Raw genomic sequence first — 12,087 nt, 5'->3', positions numbered from 1 at the left:
AAGAGAAAATGAAATTCCATAAACCATGAGGTGTTGGAGTCTCCTGAAGACTGCTGCCCTTGAATCTAGATTAGAAGCTTCCACAGCCATCAGGATACATATCCCCAGAACCAGCTTCCATCTCTTCCATCAGGCACCTGATATGAGCTCAAACACCAGCATGAGGAGCTGCACAGGGAGAAATATATCCAGCTGTCACTATGCTTTACTGGAGTAGCTGTGTCCCCACCAAGCTAGGCACTAGGTAATGACAATGACATTAATATATTTAGGCTATGGTCGTAACAGCCACACGTTACAATGGGCTTCTCACAGCCTTTTTCTGTTTCTTTGACTTGCTGATCCTTTAACAATAAAATTGAAAAGGAATAAGACATGGCCTGAATTCATACAGACATTCATGATCCCACAATAACCAATGTCAGGGCCATGATTTGCTCATGTATGTATTACTGACTGTTCTCAGCAGTCCTGTGAGTGAAGTATTCTCATCCTCATTGTACAGAGGGGGAAGTGGGGGTTCAGCCTTTACCTGTCTTCCCTCCCACGCCCCTGTCTTGAAAGAAAAACAACTCCAGGATGCCCCTGGAGCAGGCCCACACACAGTGACCCGGCAAAACCCCAATGGCCTTATCTAGGAGACAGCCTAAGTACCAAGTCTCAAAGAGGGAAAGAGATGACTTGGATCTGGGTTCCCTTTCTCTCACATGCCAGGACAGATCACTTCCTCTCCCACTGCATGGACCCAGAACCACAGCTGAGTGCCAAACACCTGAACGTGGGACGTGCTGTTCATGCCAGGCCACCTGATCTCTATTAAAATATCACATTCCGGGGATCCCTGGGTGGCGCAGCGGTTTGGCGCCTGCCTTTGGCCCAGGGCGCGATCCTGGAGACCCGGGACCGAATCCCACATCGGGCTCCCGATGCATGGAGCCTGCTTCTCCCTCTGCCTATGTCTCTGCCTCTCTCTCTTTCTCTCTCTGTGACTATCATAAATAAATAAAAATTTAAAAAAAATTTAAAATATCACATTCCTATCAGTGATGTCAGGTTTATATAGCAACTGAGATTCCTAGGCTGGTCCTCTACACAGGATATGCCTCCCATCTTACAAACATCAGTTTCAGAGTTTTGAGAAGCTGCATCCTCTTAACAATCAAACATCACAGGTTTATCAGCTGCCCTAAAAACTCTGTCCTGAAACATAAAAATCCATGACTTACCAGCACATTTTTGACACTTCCTGCATCCATCCATCCACCCATTCGTCCATCCATCCAATTAGCAGGCATTAAGAAGAAAGTCTATATCCCTTTGGGTAAGTTTTAAGTTTCTTCAGAATGGAAACAAGGAATTAAAGTACAGAAAGTTTAGTGTGGTAAATTCATTTGTTAATTCTAAGAAGAGATGCCTCCTTCCCATTAAGATTTCAGTCTGTTCAAGTCTTTTATAATTGATTATTTAAAAATATGCTTTAATTCCCTGGGCCCCACATCTTCAGTAACTCTCTTCTTTTCATGTATTTTTGCCTTTGCATCAATATTGTAAGATTTCTTGATACTCAGTTCACATCCATCTGCACTTCCCCTCCAACTCAGTCTTCATCCCTCATCTAATGAGGCAGTTTCCCTCCATGTTTCCACTGAAATTACACTTGCCAACTCAAAAACAATTTCCATGTCATATGCACACATCACAAATGTTGGAATGATTGTCCAGATGCAGACAAGTATTTCCCCAAAAGGAAATAATTTTCTTTTCCTAGGAAAGAATGAAATTGCTTGGGTAAGACAATGATTGTATTTCTGTGTGGTTACTTAAAAGCTAGAATTGTAACATAACTTCCATAGAGTCAGGGTCAGAAAACTGGAAGGCTGTCTGTCCTTCAGACAATGGACTTTCAAATGAAGGACACATTTTCTATGACATAGCTCATACTTTTTCTTCATTGAAAATGATTTTTCAAATATGTCTTCTGTGTATATCAATAATTTGATATCATCATTCCAAAAACCTCTGTCTGAACTGTTTTTTTATTTCTTTCTCGAGAAAACCAAGTATGTAATAAGTTCATATGAAATTAAACTGTGGTTCCAAATTCTGCTTTGGTTAAATATATTGTCTACAAGTAATATATCACACTTAGACAATACAATGCTGGTGATATATAGTGGTGGAGGTAGGGAACTCTTTAGTAAGTGTTTTGAGTATTAGGTTATTTTTCTGCACCATAGAAATAATGATGCAAAACTTTTTTTTGAAATGTGTGTATTAAAAATAATCTACAAAATAAGTATGCATGAGTAAATACTGACATAAATGTTTGAATTAATAAAAATAGATGAGAAGAGACAAACTATTTTATCAAATTATATCAAATAATATATGTAGATAACCTGACTCCATAAGGTAAACTTTAATTGTACTTCTCACCTATGAGGACAATGTAGACTTAACGATTAACTTATAAAGTGTAGGGTAGGTGATGGAAGATAGTTACTGTACACTAGAGAAGTTAGGCAAACTCTACCATAACCCTCTGATGAAGGTCACCATCCTCAGTGACCTAGTGATTTATGTGGGGATCTTGTTTTCACAGATATGATGTAACAAGAAGAGCACATCAAGTCTGTGGTGTTCTTTCTCAGAACTCATAGCCACAGTCTAATCAGGAGAAAAATGACAAATTATGTCTGCATTCTTCAAGAATGTCAAGATCATGGAAACATTCTGGCAGTTCTGTTTTTAAGTTTTTATTGAAATTCCAGTTAGTTTACATACAGTGTTATATTAGTTCTAGGTGTACAATAGAGTGATTCAACACTTCCATACATAACCCAGTGTTCACCACAAGTGCACTCCTTAATCACCATCACCTATTTCACTCATCTCCCTCTTCCATCTGCTAACTACTCCTTTGTTGTCAGTCCTGCAATACTTAAAATGCTTCAGCAGAGACTTACCATAGGACCCATTAATTCCACTCCTAGGTAACAGGGGAAATGACAACATGTGTCTACAGTAAAACTTGGACAAGAGTATATGGTATATGTAGCATCACTCATTATGGCCAAAAGTGAAAAACTCCAAATGTTTGCCAAGTAATAAATGCATAATTAAAATTTGCTATATATTTTGGCAATAAAAGGATATGAAGTACTAAGAAATAGACTCTAGAGTATTGAGAATAAACAGATGGTTACCAGAGGGGAAGTGGATGGGGGGATGGGTGTAATAGGTGATAAATACACTTATGATGAGCACTGAGTAATGTATAGAGTTGTTGAATCACTATACTGTATACTTGAAACTAATATAACACCCTATGTTAACAATACTGGAATTAAAATTTTAAAACTTATTTTTTAAAAAAAGATATGAAGAAAAGGAAAAAAGAAGAAAAAACTATATGAAATACTGATAACATGTCACGATATGGATGGACCTTGAAAATGTTAAGCAAAGCAAAAGAAGCCAAACATGCAAAAAAATGCATAGTGTATGATTCCATTTATATAAACTGTCCAGAGAGAGCCCATCAATATGCTGTACCCAAGGAGTTTCCTTTTCCTTTCCGACTTTCAGAAAGCTTTTTTGGGTTACTGAGAGTCATAACCTCTTTGTCCCTCTTTCCTGCTCTATGTTTATGCTATAGTTCAGGCTTTTTTCACAAGCTGGCACCAATATACCATGATCCTTAAACCTTTCTGAAGAAGTTTCCACAAAGATTTTTTAAACATAGCAGTAATCTTCCAAAAACCCAGGTTCTTAATGTATACAAAATGATTCGCACTCAGTCTGAAAAAATGTTGTGTAAAGAAAGAAGGTAAAAACACAGTTCAGGACCTGTAGAAGATTAAACACCTTGGTGGCAGTGACATGACTTGGCAGTCAGTGGCAGGTGTGTGGAGGGCAGTGCAGGGCAAGAAAGGATGGGGTGACTGAGTGGGATCTCAGAAGTTGTGTCCTGTGTCATGGACAGGGTATGATACATAAGGAGTGAAAGACGATCTGGGCATCATGGACAAGGTTGGGGCAATGGAGGGTGAACACCTTGTTCTCTGGTAAGGGCCCTCAGTTCAGTTCACACTGCACATCAGCTGACAGTGATGGGCGAGAAGAGAGATCAGTGAACATGATGGATTTGGGGGTCAATAGAAAATGGATCAACTTTAATATACACAGAAATTTTCCAAGCAGATTTGGTCATAGTAAAAAAACAATTTCATATTTTTTTCCTTGCAAAAGATACTTTTTCATTTAACGATAACCATAACAATTGAGACAAACGTGATGTCAGCTAGTGGTTAGATCCCTGATGGCAACTCTACAATCTCTCCCAGGGGGCTCTGAAAGGGAGAGGAAGGATAAAGGTTAAGAGCTTGACTTCATGGGATCAGTGGGGTTTCTGAATTTTCACATAACTCAATCCCTCCACAAGCATCAATTTTCTAGGATATAAAAAAGCCACATGATCTGGCTATCTAAACCTGAGATTGGAAGTCATCTCTGGTCTGAATTGAGAGTAAGCTGCAACTGTGAGGGTATACCATAGGTGAGAGAGCTGGAAAGAACATGGAAGTACATAAACACACATTTCAATATTTTTAATGAGAAAAAAGGATGGTTTAATTTGTAGAGTCAGGAGTTTTTGTTCTTGATTACAGCATTCAACAGGGAAATTACATTCACATCTTGGTATAGAAATGGCACCCTGCCACTCCTTTGGAAACTTAATCCAGGTGGAAACATTCCTGGACAACTCTTAACTATGTGTCTGCCAGCAAGTACCCTCTTTCCCTTATTCCATAGATAGATAAACTCTCTCTGATCCAGAACACCTGGGAAGTTAGGTCTTTTCTTCAACTGAGTAGCCAGGTAATATACAGCACCACTGATTTGTCAATAGCTTTGATTAAGAGTTAATATGAATAAGGTTTTGATACATTTGCTCAATATCATTTTGTAGGCTCAAAACAAACACCACAAGGAATTTCACTTTGCTCATCCACAGCTTTACATTTTTGTTAATGTAAATGCATTATTTGTGTAAAGGGAGTATATAAAAACACTAACAAAAGGTTGAAGGTGAAATGCAGGGTGTTTGGATCTCAGAAAGCTAAGAGTTTATTGTGATTAGAAGTCAGGCTGAAAAAAAAAAGAAGTCAGGCTGACTACACATAATAATGAGGAATAGCTGACAATACCTTTTCCATAGACTGATTTTTTGCTAAGCTTTGTATATTAGCAGTGGGTTGTTTTCGTTCTTTCTCTGATTTTCATTACTGAAGCCACCAGAAGAAAAATTCAAAACATTTCAAAATAAGTATTTCTGACTAAGTCACCCAACACAGTCCTCATATTTCCTCTAGTTCTAAACATAAAAGAGGATCCCAGCTCATATAAGAAAAATAATGATTCTCATCATCTTTCCATAAAATAACCATACTCCTAAATATTATAATTATTACCTTAATATAAAATATTTTTATTTCTGTACTTCAGTTCAAAATGAACATCAACTTTCTATAAGTATATGGATAAATTTCTTTGCAAATGATGATTTCAACTTGGTTATAAGTAATGTGGGTGGGCCAATTTTATAAGATATATCTAGGTCTGTTAATATTGTGAGGACATAAACCTGGAATATTTCATCAAATTCATTTGATTGCATCAGAGAATTTTAAGTATATAAATATATAAATATATATCAGATACTTCAATGAGGTATAGTTGACATACAATACACTAAATAGCTGAAGCATATGTTCTCATAAGTTTTTATATACATATATGCCTGTGAATCCAGTACTACAGTCAAGATGAACATATCCATCACCTCAAAATCGTCTTTGTACCCCTTTGTAATTCCCTATCTTCCTCTCTCCAACCTCTCTCCATGTCACCCACCCTTGTTCCCAAGCAACCACTGATCTTCTGTCCCTATGGATTAGTTTTATTTTCCTATAATTTTATGTGAATGGAATCATATAATGTATTTTTTCTTCTTTCCTTCAACCTAATTATTTCTAGATTGACATTTATCAATATTCCCTTCCTTTTAATTGTTGACTAATGTTGCACTATGTGTATATACCACAATTAGTTCTGTCCATTCAACTGGTCACAGATATTGTTGTTGTTGTTGTTTTTCAATCTGGGCCTTAGTAGATAAAGGTGCTATAAGCATTTGTATAATCTCTGTTGGACATATATTTTTATTCTCGTGGGTAAATGCATTTGGAGTACAATAGCTGGATCATATGGTAAGTGTAGAAATAATGTTGTAAGAAACTGATCAACTGTTCCAAAGTGTTGGCACCATTTTTCATTGTTTCCCTCCCCAAATTAGGGATGTTCTCATCTATGATTGTTCAAATATGGTTTCTGGCCCTCTGTCCCTTTCAGCTCTCTCTGGAATCCCAATTAAATGTAGATTTTTCCTTCTGAGGCTGTCATTTATTTCCCTTAACCTTTCCTTATGGTCTTGTAATTGTTTTTCTTTTTTCCTCAGCTTCCTTCCTTGCCATCTTCTTATCTTCTATTTCACTCACTCTTTCTTCTATCTCATTAACCCTCGTCGTTAGAACTTCCAGTTTGGATTGCATCTCATTTAATTGATTTTTAATGTTGGCCTGATTAGATGTAAATTCTGCAGTCGTGAAGTCTCTTGAATCCTTTATGCTTTTTTCCAGAGCCACCAATAGCTTTATAATTGTGCTTCCGAATAGGCTTTCTGACACTGAATTGTAATCCAAATTCTGTAACTCTGTTGCAGAGACTACTGTTTCTGATTCTTTCTTTTGTGGCGAGTTCTTCCTTCTAGTCATTTTGCTCAGTGCAGAGTGGCTGTGTGAGGGGGCTGAGTCAGGAATATCAAACACGACCTAAGTAAATTTCACCCTTGATGATTCTTGTTAGAATCAAAAACCCTTTTCTCTGTAGCCTTCCAGCTGTTCTCTCTTTAAATCTCAGGTTGAATTCTAGGTTTTCAGGATGGTTTGAAAGTAATCTTGGTACATTGGTGACGCCAGGTGAGTTGAGAACCGCTACTCCTCTGACATTTTCTCCAACACCCCATTAAAAAAACCTACAAAATAAGTATACATGAATCTTTATTGATACATATAATGTTTCAATTAATAAAAAAATTGGTCACAAGATATAAACGGTCTTTTAAAAATTCCAAAAATTTATGCAAATACCCTGCCTCCATGAGGTGAACTTTCCTGACTCTCACTGATGAAGACAGGGCAGACCAAGGAACTCACTTCTAATGAACAGAGTAGGTGAATAGAAAATAGTTACTGTACACCGGAGAAATTAGACAAACACCATCCTAACCCTGTGACGAAGGCCAGCATCTCCAGTGACCCAGTGATGTCATATGGGTATCACCTCCTCCTAGATTTGAGGTGAGACTCCAATTTTGTGGTTTCCTTTCTCAAAACCCATAACCGCAATCTAAATAGGAGAAAAATGACAACCTATGTGTACACTCGTCAACACTGTCAGGATCATGAAAACAGTCTGGCAGTTCCACAAACAGTTCAACAAAGTTACTATGTGACTCAACAATTCCACTTCTATGTACACAGCCAGGACAAATGAAAATATATGTCTACATAAAAACTAATATAGGAATGTGCATAGCATCATTATTCATAGTGGCCAAAATGGAAACAACACAAATAGTCCACCCACTAATGCATGGATAAATAAAATGTGGCATATTATTTGGAAACAAAAAGGAATAGATTACTGATACATGCTACAAAATAGATGAGTTTTGAAAACGTTAGTCCAAGTAAAAGAAGCCAAATATGCAAACGAGATATTCTATAATTCTATTTATATAAAGCATACAGAAAGCGCCCACCAATATGCCATCACATCTCCCACTTTCTTTTCTTAGAGATGTTCAAGCTGTGATTCATGTTTTTGTCACAAGGTGGCACCAAAGGATCACCATCTTCAAAGTTTTTCCTGAGACGTGTCTGCAGAGTACAAACAAAAAATAATAATCTCTCCTGAACTCAAGGCTTGAATCTATAAAGATTGATCGCAATTCTGTCTGGAAAATTGGTAGGTAGGTATAAGAGTAGATTATTAAAGCATATACTCCAGGGACTAGATACACCAAAACAATGGGTACAGTGGTAACCTTCGGACAACTGTGGCAAGTAGTACAACAGTGGTGCAGGACAGAACAGGGGGTAGGTGACTAAAAGAGGCTGGAACATCAAAGAATGGTGTGTCCTGTGTCATGGACAGGGAATGAACAGACACAGGGTAGGAGAAAATGTGTGCAGCCTGTACAGGGGTGAGGTAACAGTGAATGCCCTATTCTCTGATTGGGACCTTGCAAACAGTCCACACTGTACATCAGCTGATAGTGATGAGGGATGAGACAAATCAATGAGTACAATGCAATTTGTGTTCAACAGCAATTGGTTCTGTTTTAATATAATTTTCTAAGTAAAATTTGTAAAATAGTAACAAATCATTTCATGATATTTTTATACACTTTGCAAAATGAACTTCCATTTAAAAGGAACTACAAAAATGGAGATAAATGTGATGTTACTTTGTGGTGAGATCCTGGATGGTAGTTCTGAGAGTCTCAGACCAGGAGCCTCCATGAAAGGGAGGAGGTTGGAGGCAGGGAGTATGACATCATGGGGTCAGCCCACATTCTAGATTTTCAATTAAGTGGAACATCCCATACATATCCATCACTTTTCTTTCTTTTTTAAAAATATTTTCTTTATTCATGAGAGACATGGAGAGAGAGAGTCAGAGACAGGCAGAGAGAGAAGCAGGCTCCCTCTACTGAGCCCAGTGCAGGACTTAATCCCAGGACCCTGGGATCACAATCTGAGCCAAAGACAGACAGTAAACCACTGGGATGCCATACAGGCATTCCTGTATCCATCACTTTCTAACATATATTTTTAAAAACATTTTCTGGGATATCTAAACTGGAGAATAGAGGACCACCTCTGGTTTGAACTGAGAGTAAGCTCTAACTGTAAGCATATACTGGAGGTGGTAGAGCTGGAAGGAACATAGAAACAGACACACAATTACAAAATTTTAAAGAAATAGCTATATGGTTTAATTTGTTAAGTCAAGAGTTGTTTCTTCTTGATTACAGCATTCAACATGCAAATTTTATCCCCCTTTTGGTACAGAAATGTCATCTCTTCCTTGGGACAGTTGATCCATATGAAATTATTCCTGAGAAACTGCTAATTATGTGTCTGCCAGCAATTGCCTTCTTCCCCTTCTCACATAGATATGCTAACTGTCTCTTATACACAGTAACTTGGAAAGCAGGTCATATCCTCAACTGAGTAGCCATATACAGTACAGTAACACTAATTTGTCAATGAATTTAATATATTCTGAAATCCAAATTAAGACCTTACATTACTTAACCTGTACTTCATGATCCCAAAGGCACTTGCAAATCTGGCATGTCTGAGCATCACTGACTTTAGTTAGACATTATTAATCAATACAGAAGGTTTGTTAAGTCTGTGTTGTCTCTGGGCCTTCACTCTGAAAAGTTTATCTAAATAAAATTTTTATATGTTTACTCTGTAGGCTCCAAATGATCAACACAGGAAGCTTTACATTGCTTATCTATAGTTGTTACATTTTCAATAATGAAAATGCATTATTTGTGTAAAAAAAGGTATACAAACACAAAAAATGAAGGACAAATGCAGGCTGTTTGGATTTTAAGAAATCAAGAGTGTACAGTGGTTAGAAGTGAGGTTAAAAATTAAAAGTTAAGCATGATTGAATTTGGAAACTCTCCTTGATCTTCAAAAAGTAGAAGCATGCAATATTTTTTGAACATGTCTTCAAAGTGGAAGTCTTTCACAGTGAGCTCCTCAACATCATCCTAGTGCCCATTGGTAATCCATCAGCTCCAAAGTTTCTCATTCTGTCTTGAAGGCATTCTTATGTCTATGAGCATGGCTATGAAGCCTCTGGTCATCTGTTCCTGTAAAATTCATGATTGGTGAGCAGCATTATCTTGGCCCAAAATCAAATTAAATGTTCTGTAGCACAGAGACATTGAAGAAGTACCAGGATGCAGAATTCACACAGGATACATCTAATGTGAATAGTTCCAGTCCTCGTTGTAGCATAGGCTTAAAAGACAAGATCAATGGATATAAGACCTTGTTTATGACAAAACCTAAAAATGTTATATTGATCCATTTACCAATAACAATAACAGGCAGGACATTTGTTGCATTATCTTTCATTGTGTCTGTGAGTATAGTGGGATGACTCAGAGAAGAAGTAGGCACTGCTTTCCTTTTGATTTTTTTAATCCATCCTCTTTGCTTTTGAAGAAGTATTTTCTGTCTAGTTACCTGGGAAAAATCAAAGTATCTGGTTTTGGTTGTATCATCCCAGAAAATTATGTTGAGTTCCTAAGCCCAGGTACCTATGAATGAGACCTTATTTGGAAATAATGTCTTTGTAGTTGTAATAAGGTTAAGATGAGGTCATTAAGGCAGGCTTTAATTCATATGACTTATGGCATTATACAAAGTTGAAAATCCCGTCGAAGATTGGGATAGTCATGAAGAACATGTGATGACAGAGACAGAAACTGGAGTGATGTTGCTGCAAGCAAGAAACATCAGAAATGGATGGTCACCACTAGAGACCATAAAGAGACAAAGAGGATTCTTCCTATTATCTCAGTGTGCAAGGTTCTACACCTTGGTTTCAAAACTGTGAGAAACTCAATTTCTGTTGTTTTAAGCCACTGGTTTGTGGTACTTATTACAACAGCCTATGAAACTAATAAAGTACATCCATTTTGTTTCTTTCTTTCTTGGATCTGTTGCTTTGCTGTGATTAACCATGTGCTGTATGTTATGTTATGAGCTGCAGTAGCATATCCTGTTACATGTATTTACTTAGCAGCCATACAGCCTGTGTTCAAATCTAAGCCTTGAAACTTGCTAGCCCTGACCACCTTGTGCCTCAGCTTCCTGATGTTGAAAGTTGGTAAAAAATACCTGCTCCTTATAGATTGTAATGAGGAATAATGAGTAAGTATAGGTTTAGCACTTATGTTAGTATTAGGCAAAAGGAAGGAAACAATAAATAATAATCATTATTACATAAATATATCGAATATACCATTAAAGTTTCAACTGCTATTTTTATTATTATGTGTATTCATATTGTATTTCAACAGTTGACCTTAAAAATACATTTTCAGTCTGTTTTCAGTATGTTCTACAGCAGACCCATCCTTAAAATCTGTTATTCTGTACTGATTCCTTACTCGGGATCAATGGGAAGGTGCTATTTCAATGTCAAACAGGAAGGTAAATAAGATCAGAAATCACATCAAATAATAAAAGTAATGATAGACAGAGGAGGCAAGATGGCAGAAGAGTAGGGGTCCTAAACTCACCTGGCCCCACAAACTTACCTAGATAACTTTCAAAACATCCTGAAAACCTACAAATTCAACCTGATATGTAAAGAGAGAACAGCTGGAATGCTACAGAGAGAAAAGTTTTTGCTTCTGACAAGGTAGGAAGGTGAAATAGGTGGGGGAGGGACATTGTGGCAAGCCAGGCAAATGGGGCCCAAAAGGGGAATGGCAACAAACAGGGCCGGAAAGCACAGCCCACAGAATTTTAAAAATCCATGCCTGAGTCTTCCCTGGCTGAAAAGTGCTCAGCAGGGAAATAGAGCAGAAATTCAGGAAGGGCAGTGAAGCCTACATATTCCCAGAGACACAATAAGAGTAGGGGTGCCCAGGAGAAAGCTCACCACAAACAACAGTCGGATCTCGGTAAAGGGCTGGAGCACTACAACCCTCCAGGCCATTTGGGAGAAGCCTGCCGGTTATGTGGACCAGCACCAGAGTTCCCTTCACCCTAGAGACTGGCAACGGATGGAGGCAGCTGTCCCCCATTCCCTTTGGGACAGATGGACCCCAGGAGCATGGTCCAGCAATGCAGGGCCCTCCATCTGAGGATGCTGAAGCAGAGAAAGCATGCTATCCTTCATTCCCTTTGGGAGAGGTGGACC

General features: G+C 37.9%; 1 pseudogene; it reads right to left on the bottom strand.

Moving 5' to 3' along the window:
* Positions 1-9,796: 9,796 nt before the first annotated feature.
* On the bottom strand, positions 9,797-11,883 carry LOC112911544 (ER membrane protein complex subunit 3 pseudogene; annotated as a pseudogene).
* Positions 11,884-12,087: the final 204 nt, after the last annotated feature.

The sequence above is a fragment of the Vulpes vulpes genome, chromosome X, assembly GCF_048418805.1.
Source record: "Vulpes vulpes isolate BD-2025 chromosome X, VulVul3, whole genome shotgun sequence".
Classification (NCBI taxonomy): Eukaryota; Metazoa; Chordata; class Mammalia; order Carnivora; family Canidae; genus Vulpes; species Vulpes vulpes.
The sequence above is the reverse complement of the archived record's forward strand: the minus strand, read 5'-3'. Positions and strand labels throughout refer to the sequence as shown.